The sequence below is a fragment of the Eulemur rufifrons genome, chromosome 9 (genome assembly GCF_041146395.1).
Source record: "Eulemur rufifrons isolate Redbay chromosome 9, OSU_ERuf_1, whole genome shotgun sequence".
Taxonomy (NCBI): Eukaryota; Metazoa; Chordata; class Mammalia; order Primates; family Lemuridae; genus Eulemur; species Eulemur rufifrons.
Window position 1 is genome coordinate 33,952,656 of NC_090991.1, and position 17,405 is coordinate 33,970,060.

Genomic DNA, 17,405 nt, shown 5'->3' on the forward strand with positions numbered 1-17,405 from the left:
AACCTTTGAAGGGTTTTAAGGGGGCTGGTGAGTACAGTCAGATTTGCATTTTAAAAGCTTTTGCAAAATTCACAGGAAAGAGGGAGATTAGAGGGAGGGAGAGAGGAAGGAACCAGTTAGGAAACAGATGCGATGGTTTGGGGGGACAGGGAGCCTGAAGACATCTTTAGGAGGCAAAATGACCAGGATTTGGTTGTTGCTGAGGTGAGGCAGAAGGGAGAGAGGGAGTCAATCGAGACACGGGTGTCTGGCTGGGGCCACAGGCTGGATCAGTGAGGCAGCACCACGGGCAGGGGAGGAGGATGGGGTCTGCGGTGCGGGCGGAGGGGTCAGCTTTGGCCATGTCAAGTCTGGGTGCTGTTGGCCACGCAAGGGCAGGCGAAAGTCTAACCTGGGGTGCTGGAAATGTGTGTGTGGGGTTGCAGAGTAGCAGCAAGCATGGGTGGAGGAGCCCTGGGCATCCTGGCATTTAAAGGGTGGGCAGAAGAAAAGAACCCCCCCCCCAAAGGATCTCAGGGAGGAGCAGGCAGCCGGGGCCAAGGAGGAGGGATGGGCTCTCCCACACTGGAGTGTGCCAAGCAGAGTGGGCACAGTGCATGTTGTACACCCTGCAGATTCCAGAGTCCCACCTCCAGGGAGCCTTAGTCAGTAGATGGGAGCTCAGGACTAAGTGTTTTTTAAGCCCATGCCTTCCCCCAGGTGATGCTGATGGAGGTGGCCTCTGGACCCTACTTTGATCCACTGAGTGTGGGGACTGTCAGGAAAGAGGGCATGAGCGACAGGGCAAAGGAGCAGAGAGACCCGGCAAGGGAGAGACAGAAGAGTGACCACTGGGTTTGGCTGAGATTCCCCTAGCAGCTGTACCCAACCTTGGCCCCTCCAGCTGCTCCCAGGGTGGGAAGACAGACCACAGACACAATAAACTGTGTGCCCCAAGCACACTGACAGCCAGGCTGGAGCCGACATCCAGGATGTGTCTGCCATTAAGGTTCACTTCTCTGTATCCCCCAGCCCCTCCCCCACCGTGCCCTGCCCTCAGCAGATGCTCCAGTGAAGGGGGCAGAAGTGAACGCACTCGTCCCACCCCTGTGCCCCCAGCGCCTCTGTGCCTGTTCGCACCCGGGATAGGGGCTGTCGGGGCAGTTGCTTAGCACCTCTGATGCTTCCACCTGCTTCTGTCTCACTCTCGGAAGAACCCTGTCTGTACCGCTCCCCTCCTCCCTGCCTCCCCGGTGCTGCTGGAAAGAAAACACACAGTGGGCACTTGAGCGGGCTTAGCCAGAGAATGGGAAATGGGGCTCCTAATGGTTTGAAAGGCAGAGAGTGGATGCCCTTGAGCGAGCTGCAGTAGAGAGGTCGGAGAGAGGCAGAGGAGATCATTATTGTTAATAATCTCTCCTGTTTAGCTGGCAATGTGCAATTTTAAAGTGTTAGGAAGAGTGTTATGTATAGGATACTAACGGGGCCCCCTGAGGGAAACCCTAATTCAAATGAGGGGGCCAAGGATGGATTCCAGAGAGATTAATCTTAAGTGATGTGTGGATCAGCCTAGGTGGGAGGGGAAGGAAAGAGCCTTCCAGGAAGAGGAAGCAACTCATGCAAAGGCCAGAGATGAAAGAAAGCTTGGGAGTGGGGCTATGATGAAGACGAGATGAAAGACTCATTTGTTCCACAAATACTTGTCAAGTGTCTACTTTTATGTCTGGTCCAGGGCTGGGTGTGGGGTGCAGCCATGGACAGGAGAGACTGCAGTCCTTATTCACATGGAGAATTTGGGCTCTGGGAGAGGCGGAGGTTAAATAACTCAGCACAGGAAAGAAAACACAAGCTCTGAGATGTTGGCAGGTGGTAGGAAGGGAGAAGAACAGCACGTTCTGAGCCAGAGACACTAAGGAGGGGTCCCGAGTTACCTGGGAGGGGTTGGGAACGCCTCTGCAAGGATGTGACATTTCAGTCGGAATCTAAGGGATGAGGAGGCCTGGACAAAGGGAGTGGCACATGCCGAGACCCTGAGCCTAGGAAGAGCTCAGTGCTCTGGAGGAGCTGAAAGGAGCCGAGCTAGTGAAGGCGGGAGAGGGACGCCAGACAGCCAGCGAGGTGGGCAGGGGCCAGATCTCCCAGCGCGTCCTGGGTCTAGTTCAGGGTTTGGGGTTTCATCCTGTGATTAAGGTGTCTTGGTTTTTGTTTTGATTACGAGGTTTAAACAGGGGTCAGTTTGCACTTTGGGAGCATCACTAGAAAGATCATTCTGGCAGCGGCATGGAGGGTGGATCTGGAGGGTGGGTGAAGCTGGAGGCTGGCAGGTGGCTGGAATGAAGGCAGAGGCAGCGGGGAGGGGAAGGAGGGGAAGGCCTTGAAAGATGTCTAAGGGGGTGGAAGGGAGAGGAGTTGGACTCTAGGGCATGGAGTTGAGGAGTCAGAGCAGGCCCCCAGCTTTCTGGCCTAGGGAACACAGGTTTGCAGGAGATGTGGCACCCCTGGACAGGTGGCCTGTAAGGGGCTTGAAGGTGCTCCGTGCTGTGACTAGCAGGGTGCAGAGTGGGGGTCAGACGGGAGGGCCCAGACTGGAGACACGTGAGCCTGGAGAACCATCCAAGGAGAGTAGGAGGGGCTTGCAAAGGGCAGGCACTGGGAAGGCGGTATAGGCAGGAGTGGGGAAGGAGAGGGAGGACGGAGCTGGGGCCAAGCGACCCAGGGGACCTGGAAACCTCTGGCCCCAAAGACCCCGAGGGAAGCTGCGGCTGACATCCCAAACCGTGCATGTCCCAGGCCTGCAAGGTACTGAGAGGACCTGCTGTCTATCATCTGGCCTCTCATGGGACCTCACCAGCCAGAAGGGACCTTCTCCTGGCTGCCAGGGCTCCTGCACGTGCTCTGGTAGAGTGGGAAGGGGATGTGCAGGGATCAGGGGACTGGCTCTGAGATCTGCTGCCTGGGTGATCGGGGCAGTCTTTCCTCTTCTTGGGCCTCGGCGTCCCCATCTACAAACGGAGAACATCGTGCCCATCTCCTGGGGTGAGGACACGGTTAGCGTGAGAGCCTCTGGCTTCCCCTGGGCACGTGGTACTGAGTCTGGCTGGTGGGAAGTGCTTTGTAAACAGTGAAGCACTGAACAAAAGGAGTGTGCCAGGCTCCTTCCCGCTACATTTCAGGATCTTCGGAGGTGAGAAGCCGGGGAGAAAACAGGGCCTGAGCGGGCCGCTAGACAGCAGGACATCTGGCAGGGAGCCGACACCTGGCACCAGGTCACTGGCTGCCCCCTCGGCCACCTGTCGGCTGGACACAAGTCACTGCAGTCAACGCCGGCTCCGCAGGGGGCGGTGGGGAGACAGCGGGGGTGTGGCGCGTGGGAGGCCGGCGGGCTCCGCGCGCCACCTGGTGGGCACTTAGGCGCCTCCCGTGGTCGCGCCGCGGGGGAGAGGAAGGCCAGGCCCGCGCGCTCGCAGCTCTGTGCACCGGCCCGCCCGCTGGTTCGCACCTTTTCTGCTCACCGGTGCCCGGTGCACAAAGGCACTTAATAAAGACAAAAAAAAAAAGAATCCAGCCTGGACAACATAGTGAGATCCTATCTAAAAAAAAAAAAAAGAAAAAAAAAAGAAAAGAAAAGAAAGAAAGAAAAAGAAAAAAAGGGCCGGGCACGGTGGCTCACGCCTGTAATCCTAGCACTCTGGGAGGCCGAGGTGGGTGGATCGTTTGAGCTCAGGAGTTCGAGACCAGCCTGAGCAAGAGCGAGACCCCATCTCTACTAAAAATAGAAAGAAATTATATAGACAGCTAAAAATATATATAGAAAAAATTAGCCGGGCATGGTGGCACATGCCTGTAGTCCCATCTACTCAGGAGGCTGAGACAGGAGGATCCCTTGAGCTCAGGAGTTTGAGGTTGCTGTGAGCTAGGCTGACGCCACGGCACTCACTCTAGCCTGGGCAACAGAGTGAGACTCTGTCTCAAAAAAAAAAAAAAAAAAAAAGAAAAGAAAAAGAAAAAAAGGCCTGTGTTGTGATGTTCTTGAGCTCTGGAGCCAGATCGTCTGGGTCTTAGATTTGCGACCGTGTCTTCTGTGAATTACTTCACCTCTCTGTTCCTGTTTCTTCATGGGGATAGTGACAGTATCCACATATAAATAAGACTGCTGAGAACAGGCTCTGGCACATAAGTGCTCAGTAAGTGCTGGCTATTGTTATATTCGCATTCATTTACTCATTCAGCCCCGGATTTCCAAGTGACGATGTGCTAGGTGATCGTAGGGAGGGAGACAGCTTTGTCGGTGGAAATAACGCCGACCACAGGGGGACAGGGGTTGGTGCAACTGGGGTCATGAAACTGAGCCTCGGCTTCTTTATCTGTGAAATGGGTCAATACAACGTCTGCGGCAAGAAGTTCCCGCTCCCTTTGCGCGGAGAGAGCGCCCCAGGCCTGCACCCCTGGTTTGTCTCGTGAGTAGGGGCCCAAATTCAAGGGCGCGTGCTTCTCTGGACTCCCGACGGACACGGAGGCCAGGGCGCCGAGTGGCAGCCACCTCTGGAAGTCGAGGCTTCCATCTGGGAGCGCCCCGGCCACTGAGCCCAGGCCCGCCCCGGCGCTTCAGCCCGTCGCGGGCTGACAGCCCCAGGGCCCAGACGCGCCTGGCTGCGCCTTTCATTTACAGGCCGGTGGTGACGCCTGGCGGCGGAGGGAGGGATAACCGCGACCTCCACTGGACCGCGCACCTCCGACCCCCCACTGAGAAGCTCGTCTCCGTCTGGCCCTGGTGAGGGGATGGTCGAGGGGAGCCGCAGGCGCCGTCGTGGGGTCCAGGAGGTAGAGGTGAGCACTGACCTGCGCTTCTACTGGAAAGGTGGAATCTAGCATCATCCAGTTCCAAATCGGATCAGAGATGGGGGCGCGGGAGTGGAGGGGCAGAGCAGGGGGCAGGGTTAGGGATGGTACCCGCAGAGATGTTAGGGAGCTCAGAGGACGGCTTCGCTGGTTTTCTCTGTCCACCTCATTTGGGGTCCTCATCGTTCCTTGGTGCCCCAGCCCCTAAAGATTTCAGTGGGGCAATGTAGGGTAGTACCTCGAGGGAAATGGGCCTGGGAGTGACCTCAGCCTGCAAGTGGCCCCAGTTCAGGTGCTCTCTGGAGGGGTCCGCTGCAGCCACAAGGCCTAAGGGACCAGCAGAAAACGGCGAGGCAGCAGGAAGGATGCCTCCTGGAAAACACTTTTCTGACCCCTTCTCACCGCTGGACCACTATGGGGGTGTGGCTGCCACGTCCACTTCATGCAAATCTGGCATCTTCGGATTCCAAGGACCTGCGGGCTGGTGGGGGGTGGGGTGGGGGCTGACCTCAGCCCAAGAGCATAGCCCTCTCTCCTGAACCAGGCCTGTGTTCGCGTCCCTCCCAGCACCCTGACTCCCCCAACTCAAGATATAATATACAAAATCGGGTCCTCGGCACAGCCTGTCCCCACCCCTGCGTTCCCCTGTGTTCATTAGAATCTCGGTGCCAGATTTGCCTCTGGCCTCTCTTCCCCTGGTATCCAATCGCATCTTCTCCTCCACCCCGTTGTGAGCTTCAGGGCTCCATCATTGCTTCTTGGGACCACAGCATCCCCTGACGGGTCTCCTCCGGCCCTTCCTTGCCCTACAGCCAGAGGGGAGACCTAGTTGTAAGATGCAGCCTAGCTGGTGTCCCTCTTGGAGGGCTTTGCATCACTCCAAACTAGCCAAGGCATATTCACTAAACATTACTCACATCTCTCACTGAATTGCACAACCCGATGAGGTAGGTCTTATTGTTGCCACATTTTACAATGAGAGAACTGAGCTTAAAATGATGAGATGATGTCCCCAAGGACCCATAGCTAGTGTTCTTCAGAGCTGGGATTTGGACCTGGCAGCCTGGCTCTCAGAGCCCAAGCTTTTACCGTGCCAGTGTTTCCTGAGGTAAGCGCATGTTGGATGGGAGAGTCCTTTCTCTCTCTCTTTTTTAATAGTACAAATGAACATTTTAAATTTTAATAGAAATGTGTTTCTTTTTAAAGGCTTTTCTTCTATCTTATTTCTGGCAAGGGATACTGGTTTCTCATTTATGGGAGTGATACAAAATGTTCCTTTAAATTTATTTTGGGGGTAAAAAAAGTAGTTAATTGAAAGAAAAGTACTAGGAATGCGATAGCGCAGGTGGAACGTGGATGCGGAGAAACGCATGCTTGTCGCAACATACTGCTGCTCAGGAGGGAGTCCAAACTCGTCAGCACGACTACGCCCACCAGTGCCTCGGGGCTCACCCCGCCAGCCCCCTGCTCTCTCCTGTCCCCCGCTCCCCTCCTCCCTCTGCTGTGGCCTCTGACCATTTGCAGCTCCCCAGAGCAACGGGCTTTCTGTGCCTTTGAACGCGCTCTTCCCTCCACCTGCCCTCTCCTTCCTTCTTGGCTGTCTGGCAAACACCCACTCACCATTTGAGGCTTAACCTCGCTCAGACATCACTTCCTCCTCCAAGCTTCTCTGAAATGGAATTGACACCTCTCCCACTATTGTGCCCCAGTCACCTGTCCTCAAACACAATTATACTTCGTTCTCCTCCCTCCTGTCACCCGCTCCCACCCCCACCCCCACGACTGTGAACTCCTAGAAGACAGGGACCGTCTTTTTCTTTGGCCCAGCACCTGACACTCAGAGGAGCTCGATAAATGCACGTGCAATGCATGAATTCCACGGGAGGCCGGGTGGAGGGAAGGTGGGTTTCAGATGGGAGAATGGGGGCAGGTGGGTACAGCCTTTGAGGAGAAGGTGGGAGTTGACTTCTGAGCTGGATGTTGAGGGAGGATTGGGGAAGATAGTCTCCCGGAAGCAGATCCAGAGATCTTTATGGGAGTTTATTATTGGCCAAAGGGGAAATGTCAATTTAGGGCAAAAGTCAATTTATTTAATAAGTGATGATGCCATATCAGTGATCCATCTGGAAGAAAATAAAGCCAAATCCTCCCCTCCCAGCTGACACTATCTACAAACTAGATCCCAGATGGATTAAAGCCTTAAAGTAAAAAACTAAATATATTAGAAGAAACTAAAACTATTTGAAGAAATTTAGAAGATGAATTCTTTCACCTTGGGGGTGAGGGAGTTGTTAGGTAAGACAGGAAACTGAGAAGCCATAAAAAGGAGAGAAAGGGTGTGAGAAAGACTGGTTATGAAAAAATTATTCCTGAGTGACATAAGTTTCTGTAAACAAAATAAAAAGGTAAATGATAGACTGAAAAAAATTTGCAACATGGCTAACAGTAGAATAGACTTTTTACGAAAAAACTAAAAACCAATAAGAAAGAGACAAAAACATAAAATATAGGCAGAGGGGGAGGCCGAGGCAGGAGGATTGCTTGAGCTCAGGAGTTCGAGACCAGCCTGAGCAAGAGTAAGACCCCGTCTCTACAAAAAATAGAAAAATTAGCTGCGTGTGGTGGCTCACACCTGTATTCCCAGCTACTCGGGAGGTTGAGCCCAGGAATTTGAGGCTACAGTGAGCTATGATGACACCACTGCATTCTAGTCAGGATGACAGAGCGAGAACCTGTCTCAAAAAAAAAAGAAAAAAAAAATAGGCAGAGGTCTAGACAAGCAGTTACGGAACGTTCAGGCAGAGCTCAGAGATGCTGCAGATTTGGTTCCGGCCCACCTCAATAGAGTGGAATATTGTCAGAAAGCAAGCCACACACATTTTTTGTTTCCCATGCATGTAAAAGTTATGTTTACATTATACTGTACTCTATTAAGTATGAAATAGCATTATGTCTAAAAGAAACAATGTATGTACCTTAGTTTAAAAATACTTTATTGCAAAAAAATGCTAAGGATCATCTGAGCCTTCAGTGAGTGGTAATGGTTTTGCTGGCGGAGGGTCTTGCCTCACTGTTGCTGCTGCTGGCGGATCAGGGTGGTGGTTGCTGAAGACTGGGGTGGCCGTGGTAATTTTTTAATTTCTTAAAATAAGACAACAATGAAGTTTGCTGCATCAACTGACTCTTTTCACAAAATATTTCTCTGTAGCATGTGATGCTGTTTAATAGCATTTTAAAAATTTTTAATTTTTATTTTTTTAGAGACAGGGTCTTGCTCTATCAGCAATGCTGGAGTGCAGCGGTGTGATTATAGCTCACTGTAACCTCAAACTCCTGGGCTCAAGTGATCTTCCTGCCTCAGCCTCCCGAGTAGCTGGGATTACAGATGTGCACTACCATGCCCAGCTAATTTTTTCTATTTTTAGTAGAGACAGGGTCTCGCTCTTGCCCAGGCTGATCTCGAACTCCTAAGCTCAAGTGATCCTCCTGACTTGGCCTCCCAGAGTGCTAGGATTACAGGCATGAGCCACCGCGCCCGGCCTCACCCAGCCTGTTTGATAGCATTTTACCCACAACAGAACTTCTTTCAGAATTGGAGTCAGTCCTCTCAAACCCTGCCACTGCTTTATCAGCGAAGTTTATGTAATATTCTAAATCCTTTGTTGACATTTCAACAATGTTCACAGTATCGTCACCAGGAGTAGATTACCTCTCAAGAAACCACCTTATGGTGGTTACGGTTTCTCATCCGTGAGAAGTAACTCTTCATCTGTTCAAGTTTTATGGTGAGGTTACAGCAATTCAGTCTTCAGACTCTACTTCTACTTCGAGTTCTTTTTGCCGTTTCTGCACATCTGCAGTTACTTCCTCCACTGAAGTCGTAACTCCTGAAAGTTATCCATGCGGGTTAGAGTCAACTTCCCCAAACTCCTGTTAATGTTAATATTTTGACCTCTTCCCATGAATCACAAATGTCCTTAGTGGCATCTAGAATGATTAATCCTTTCCAGAAGGTTTTCAATTGACTTTGCCCAGATCTATCAGATAAATCATTCTCTATGGCAGCTATAGCCTTACAAAATGTATTTCTTAAATAATAAGACTTGAAAGTCAAAATGACTCCTTGATCCATGGCTACAGAATGGATGTTGTGTTAGCAGGCAAGAAAACAACATTAATCTCCTTGTACGTCTCCCTCAGAGCTCTTAGGTGGGTGCATTGTCAATGAGCAGTAATATTTTGAAAAGAATCTTTTTTTCTGACTAGTTGGGCTCAATGTGGGCTTAAAATATTCAGTAAACCCTCCTGTAAACAGATGTGCTGTCACCCAGGCTTTGTTGTTCCATTTATACAGCACAGGCAGAGTCGATTTAACATAATTCTGAAGAGCCCTAGGATGTTTGGAATGGTAAGTGAGCTTTGGCTTCAACTTAAAGTTACCAGCTGCATTAGCCCCTAACAAGAGAGTCAGCCTGTCCTTTGAAGCTTTGAAGTCAGGCATTGACTTCTCCACTCCCGCTATGAAAGTCCTAGATGGCATCTTCTTCCAATATAAGTCTGTTTCATCTACACTGGAAATCTGTTGTTTAGTGTAACCACCTTCATCAATGATCTTGGCTAGATCTTGTGGAACAACTTGCTACAGCTTCTCCATCCGCACTTGCTGCTTCACCTTGCATTTTTATGTTAGGGAGACAGCTTCTTTCCTTGAACCTCATGAACCAACCTCTGCTAGCTTCCAGCTTTGCTTCTGCAGCTTCCTCACCTCTCTCAGCTTTCATAGGACTGCAGAGACTTAGGACCTCACTCTGGATTAGGCTTTGGCTTAAGGGAATGTTGTGGCTGGTTTGATCTTCTGTCCAGAACACTGAAACTTTCTCTGTGTCAGCAATAAGGCTGTTTTGCTTTCTTGTTATTTGTGTGTTCACTGGAGTAGCACTTCTAATTCCCTTCAAGAACTTTTCTTTTACGTTCGTAGCTTGGCTAACTGGTGCAAGAGGCCTAGCTTTCCATCCATCTCAGCTTTCAACATGCCTCCCTCACTAAGCTTAACCATTGCTGGCTTTTGATTTACAGGGAGAGACTCGAATACTTACAGGCCATTGTAGAGTTATTAATTGGCCTAATTTTAATACTATGCCTAAAGGAATAAGGAGGCCCAAGGAGAGGGAGGGATGGGAGGACAGCTAGTCGGTGGGGCCTCAGAACACACATGACATTGATTCATCAAGTTCGCCATCTTACACGGACGAGGTTCATGGTGCCCTAAAGCAATTACAATTGTAACATCAAAGATCACTGATCACAGATCACCATAACTGACACAATAGTAATGAAAAAGTTTGAAATACTTTGAGAATTATCACAACGTGACACAGAGGCATGAAGTGAGCATGTGCTGTTGGAGAAATGGCACCAATAGCCTTGCTCAATGGAGGGTTGCCACGAACCTTCACTTTGCAAAAAACGCAATATCTGCAAAGCACAATAAAGCAAAGTGCAATAAAACAAGGTGTGCCTGTATATATGGAGAGATTCAGCCTCAGAAGGAGTCAGGGAAGTGCAATTTAAAACAATGAGATGTGTTGTTTTTTAAGTGAATTGACTTTATATTTTAGAATGGTTTAACACTTACAGAAAAAAATTGAGCAGATAGTACAGACATTTCCCATATACACCCCCCTGGATTCTCCCAGTTTCCCCTATTATTAACAACTTACCTTGGTATTATGCATTTCTTATAATTAATAAACCAATATTAATACATTAGTCTATAGTTTATTCAAAATTTCTCTTTTTTTACCTAGTGTCCTTTTTCTGTCCCAGGATTCATTCTAGGATGCCTGATTACGTTTACTCATCATTTCTCTTGAGGCTCTTCTTGGCTGTGACTGTTTCTCAGACAGGCCTTGTTTTCGATGACTTTGACAGTTTGAGGAGTACTGGTCAAGTGTGTTGCCGGGTGCTGGGCTACTGGAATTCATCTGATGTTTTTCTCATAGACTGGGGCTGTGGGTTTTTAAAAGGAAGACCACAGAGGTAAAGTGCCATTTTCGTCACACCGTATCAATGGTCTACGCCATCAACGTGATTACTGACTGTTGACGTTAACTGTGATCATCCGGCTGAAGTGGCTTGTCAGACGTCTCCACTGCAGAGTCACTGTCCCTTTCCATACCGCACTCTTTGGAAAGATGTCATGTGCAGCCACAGTTACGGAGTTGAGAGTTACGTTCTCCCTCTTTTAGGGGGAAGTATCTACATAATTTATTTGAAATCCTGCGTAGGATATTTGTCTCTTCTCCAACATTAATTTATTCAATCCTTTGTGCATATTAGTGTGGAGTCATGAATATTCATTTTATACTTTGGCTTACAATCCAATACGACTTTATTTTTGTTGCTCAAATTTTTATGCTGCATCTTTCCCCACTCAGATTGGAAAAATGAAAACATTGATTAACAACCAGGGCGGTGGCAGCTGTGTGGCTGCCCAGAGTGTGAACTGCTGTCCCTTTGGACTGGGAGCTGCATGGTCTGACCTGGACATTCTGGAAAGAAAAAGAGCAACAACAGACCAATGGGTGTTGTTGAGCCCATTTTTATTTTAAAAAAAGGACTCTGTCTATCTAGCTATTGATCATCTATCTATCCATCCACTATCTATCTATTGATTTATCTATCGACTATCTACTTACTGATCAATCTATATCCATCTATTGATCTATCAATTATCTATCTATTTATTGGTTGGTCCATCTCTATTTATTGATCAATTGGTTATCCTTATTTATCTCTCTATCTGACTTTCTCCTGGCATCCGCACTGCCCGACCCTCAATCCTCCACCTTGTGGACACCCGAGGGGTCCTTGGGCAACACACATCAGATCAAATCAGATTCCCTCCCTGCCCTCAGTGGCTTTTTGATACCCTTAGAATGACATTCAAACTCCTTCTGGTGGCCTACAGCGCCCTCTATTGGAGCTCCACTCAAATGTCCCTCCTCGGAGAGTCCTGCCCTGGCAATTGCACCTGGGGCAGCCTGGTCCCTGACCCAGGCCACATCACTCCTAGCCCATCACCCCGCCATCCCACCTCCCGCTGAGGATTCATCACTATTTGAAACATCCTCCTCCTCCCACTAGAATCTAAGCCCCATGAGGGCACTGGGCACCTTGGCTTGTTTGCTCCTGGAGCCCCGGCTTAGCCCAGGGCCCGAGGCGCAGTAGGTCCCAATACTTCTTACTCATTGGGCGAGTGCGGAACAACACGCTCTCAGCCACGTTAGTGACCTCCCGGTGTTGCGGGGGAAGGGGAGAGAGGAGATTATTAACTTTTTCTTCAGATACCTTTGGTTTGCTTAAGCTGTTACAAAGAACATGTAGTACTATGGTTTATAATTAAAAAGAAAATCCAATAAAGTTAATAAAAAAAAAGAAAAGAAATAAATTAAAGTTTTCATTTCCTGGGGACAAAATGAGAAAGCAGCAGAGGCTTTAGGAGGGAATGGTCGGTGCCTTGGGAGCGCAGGTGGCCTCCGGAGGCTGCGGCGGAGGGGGCGCAGAGGGCTGGAGGGTAGGATGGGAGAGGAGGTGGGAGGTTCTAGAATTGTTACGGACTGCGGGGCTTGCAGTCTGGGTGGGAGGGGAGGGAGGCCTGGCTGGGAGCTGTGTTTGCGCAGTCGGCTCAGTGTGGGTGGGGAGCACGGCTGGCGGGGTGCACTAGGGAGCCCCGGCCATGCCATGGCCCTGCCACTGCGACTTGGACAGCCCCACAGTTCAGGCCCCGGGCCCAGCCCCTTTTGGGCCAGTCTGCCCGCCTCTCTTGGCTTCAGTTTTCCCAGCAATAGAACAGGGGTTGACACAGGAGTCTCCAGGGGTTTCCCAGCTCGGATGACCTCCCCAACGGGCGCTGATTCCTGGCACCCTTGAGAACTTGGGCTGCGCCAGAGTCCTGCGGGCAGCCCAGGGCCCCACGCCCGCTACGCGCCTCCGGCCGGCAGAGGGCGCTGCGGCGCCGCCGTCCGCGCCGTTCCCGCAGCCCGGGCCGCGTCCACGGCCTCCCCGTCCGCGGGTCCTGCTGCGCCCAGCCCCGTTCAGGCCGGAAGGTGCGCAGGACTCCGGGGTCCGGTTCCGCGGGCCTGGGCCGAAGAAGGCAGGCTGGATCCGGAGCCTGCCCGGGAAGTCATTCCTTCCACGCCCCTGCCTCTGGGCAGTCTCACAGCCGGTGCTGCCTCTGGGCAGGGGAGGCTGCTCCTCTGGTGCCGCCCTCGCCCTACGCAGCCTGTACCCCTGGTGCCAGTTCTTGGCGTCCAACTCAATCCTCTCACTGCAGCTAAAAGCAACGTGGGCTGTTTTCAGAGCTGAGGGGAGCCACAGGTGAAGAAGCCAGGAGAGGGGGCCGGCCACTCTCGCAGGACCCCGAGGGGTTCCCTGGGACATCCCAATAATAAATCCTGCCGTCCTCTCCCCCAGCACAGCCCTCCTCCCTCTCCTCTCGGTGGTGGGCAACAGCTAGGGTGGGAGCAGGTGAATTGGGAGGCTTCTAACACACTCTCCCCAGAAATCTGGAAATGGCAAGGGGGCTGGGAGTGGCCGGCCTCCTGGTGCATGCCCAGGGCAGGTGACCCCGAGGCTAGAACACCCCTGGACAGCCCTCCCCAGTACGCTGCAGCCTCAGTCACAGGCTTTCCTGGGTCTCCTCTCCCCAGTTCCCTAGTACCCCCCTTCCCACTCCCCCCATAACTCTCCCCAGGCCCAGAGCTGGCTGGGCCCCCAGGGCAGGATCAGCCCCAAACTCAGGACTCTTACTCCCAGTCTTGCTTCATCTCATCCTGAGAAAGTTCCCGCTTCCCAATTTCATGCCTCATTGGCACTGGCGTCCCAGGCCTGGCAGGCTCTTGGGTGTGTGTTTTGTCCCAAGATCAGAGGAAGCTCCGCAGCCCCTCAGACGCCCAAATCCCAGGAGAGCTACCTCCCTGGAGCAGACTGACACATGGGTGGGACCAGGCCCACAGCAGAACATCTGGGGACCCTGGCCACCTGATGGCCGAGCCCCCAGCAGGGCCAGGGAAAGGGGGCTCCCACTGACTCTGGGGGCCAGGCCGGCCCAGACTTGCTGTGGGATATGGAGGGACCACTCTCTGGCCTGTTACCCGGATGTCACAGGGGAAACCCACGTGCCCCTTTCTCTCTCACCCGCCACTGTCTCCATGGCTCTCCCAGGCAGGACTGAGGGCCCCCATTGTCTGTAGGAGCGAGGTCTGGCCAGTGGGGCTGCCTGGAAGCGCATTCTAGGGCACGCTTCCCACAGGGGTGCCGGGCTCTCACTGTAAGGCACGTAGAGTGGAAAATGTCCCTCCAGCCGGGCCATCGGGGCTGGGATGCTGAGTGTTGGAATGGCTGAATGACCAGCACCCTGGGCCAGTGTGGACAAACGCCCGTCCCCAGGCCCTCACGCTGTCTCCCCCTCCCCATGTGGGATCCTCTTCTCAGGGTGGTACTGGTGAGCCCCTGCTGGCCATGGCAATGGGGCCAATGGGAAGCTCCTTCTCAGGATTTCCCTCGCTGCCATCCGTTGCAGAATCCAGATGGAGCACAGGCCTATGTGCTACAGAGACACAGTGTGGGGCATGGACACAGACAAAGGGCTGTATCAGGAGGCACTGGGCTGGACATGCGATCAGTTTGCCCAGAATTGTCACAGCCAGATCCCTGACTGGACGACAGGAGGGCATAGTGGTTAAGACTCTGCCAGATCCAGGTTCAAATCTGGGTTCTGATCCTTGCTTACTGGGAGACCTGGGCAAGGGAGCCCCTAAACCTTCTGAGCCTTGCTTTCCTACCTGCGCGTTGGGGTAACAGTATCTCCAACAACATGAGGTTGTGGTAAGAATTAAATGACAGAGTATACGAAAATAATTAGAATAGCAAACAGGGAGGCAGTCGCGGGGAGCTCTTCTAAGCACACTATGTGAGTTAACTTCTCTCCTCACTGTAAACCTGTCCTGTTATTATCCCCGATTTGCGGGTACAAAGGACATAGCCCTCGCCCTGAAGGAATATCCAGTCCACTGGGGAGACAGAGAAGTGAGCACAAATCCTTTGAGTCAAGTTAGTCTTCACTGTTGAGTGAAATGAGAATTCAGGTCACACATGTTCCGGTTCTAATTGGGTTCTCGCTACCCCCCACAGTGAGATACAGATAAGGAGACTGAGGCTCTGAGAGGCTGTGACACTCGCCCGAAGGTGCACAGCAGAAAAGAGCAGAAGCAGCATTGTCTGACTCTGGTGCTCATGGTCTTCCCCCCAAAATAAACACAAAATATTACCCAGTGCTTGCCATGTAATTGCAGTTTCCAAAAGAGTCTCCTGGTTCCTCCTCACAAGTGGAGGATTGCAGCCCACGAGCCCCTATGAAGACAGGCCAGGCCTGTCTTTCCACCACACTGTTCTGCCGTTGGGTGCAGAGAATGAGGAACGATTACTTCTGTCTGGTAGGATTGGAGAAGAGTTCACCCAGGGAGGTGACACTTGAAATGGGATTTGAAGTATGCATAGGAGTTCGCCAGGTAGGCAGGGAGGGAAGCCCATCCAGGAAGAGAGAAGAGCATGAGCAAAGGCTGAGGCGTGAGTGTTTATGGTGGAGGAAGGCGGGGGGTTGTTCTTGACGGGGAATAAGGTGAACAAAGGCAGAAGGCAGGGCCACCCAAAGAAACTGTATTTAGGGATCAATGAGGGTAGGGGACTTGAGCAGGTAGGGGGACAATGGCGATAAGACAGCAAATGCAGGTTGAATAGACACTTCCCAAAAGAAGACATTCAAATGGTAACAGGTATGTAAAAAAAACACTCAATATCATATTTATCAGAGAAATGCAAAGCAAAACTACAATAAAATCTCATCTCACCCCAGAAAAAATGGCTTTTATCAAAAAGACAGGCAATAATGAACGCTGGCAAGGATATGGAGAAGGGGGAGCCCTGGTCCACTGTGGGTGGGAATGGAAATTAGTGTAACTGCTATGGAGAACAGCATGGAGGTTCCTCAAAAAACTAAAAATAGAACTACCTCATGACCCAGCAATCCCACCACTGGGTATATATCCAAAGGAAGGGGATTCAGTATATCAAAAATATATCTGCACTCCCATGTTTATTGCGGCACTAGTCACAATAGCCAAGATTTGGAATCCACCTCAGTGTCCATCAACGGATGAATGGAGAGAGAAATTGTGGTACATATGCACGATGGAATATTACATAGCCACAGAAAAGCATGACATCCTGCCATTTGCAACAACATGGATAGAACCGGAGGATATCATGTTAAGTGAAACAAGCCAAGCCCAGAAAGACAAATCTCATGTGTTCTCTTATGTGGGAGCTAAATATTAAAAACAATTGCTCTCCTGGAGACAGAGAGTAGAATGACAGTTCCCAGAGGCTGGGAAGGGTGGAAGGGAAGGGGTGATAACATGCGATGGTTAATGGGTACCAAAATGTAGTTAGCTAGAGTGAACAGTATTTGATAGCACAGCAGAGTGACTATAGTCAACTATAAGTTAAGGCATACTTTAAAATAACTAAAAGTGTGGAATTGGAATGTTCCTAACACAAAAAAATGATAAATGTCTGAGGTGCTGAATACCCCAATTACCCTGATTTGATTAATTCATATCGTATACCTGCATCAAAACATTACAGGTACCTATAAAGATATACAACTATTATGTACTTATAATAATTAAAAATAAAAGAAAGAAAAAGAAAATGCAGGATGGGGCCATATTTCAGTGGAGAAAAGGCTCTGACTGACACTGACTGTGGGATTCCAGGGACCTACTTGTGAAAAAGCTACTGAAATAGCAATTCCTCGATCAGTGAGTCACACAGGGCGGTCATTGCCAATCCTGCCCGAGTGGGGGTCTGGGAGGGGTCTGGTGCTTAGAGCACCTCACGGGCAGCCAGGCCCGGCCCTGGGCCCCTATGTGAGGCTGCGTTGTGTGTGCTTATGCATCAATTGCGTGTGTAGAATGTGCTGGAGGCTACGGGGGTGTGTGTGTATAGAAGTGTAGACAAATGTGGGTGAATTTTGGGTGTGTGTGAAGACACATAACCGTAGGTGTCTGTGCAAGGGTATACGAGTGTGCATCAGTGTAGATCTCCATGGGGCGTGGGTGAGTGTGGACAGGGGCAGGCACCCAGGACTCTGTTTTTGCACGTGCAGGGAGGTGGGGACACTTTCGTGCATGTGTGCAAGTGCAGGTTTATAAATGTAGCTGTATGTAGGGACGGGACTCTGTGTGTGTGTGTGTGTGTGTGTGTGTGTGGGCTGTCTCTTAGGAGGTGTCTGGGTCAAGGGGGGATGGAGAGAAGAAAGCCCCAAGAAAAGATGTGAGAAAAGGCTCAGCATCCTGTGACATCAGAATTTTGGAGTTGCTTAGAAATGACCAACGAGGGGCACATGCAAATCAGATGTAAGGGACATGCAAATGAGAAGACCTCTTTCTGTCCTGCTCTGGGGCCCCAGGAATCCCCCTGGAGTCCTAGGGGCAGTGGAAAGTGGGGCTGTGGCAGTGCTGGGA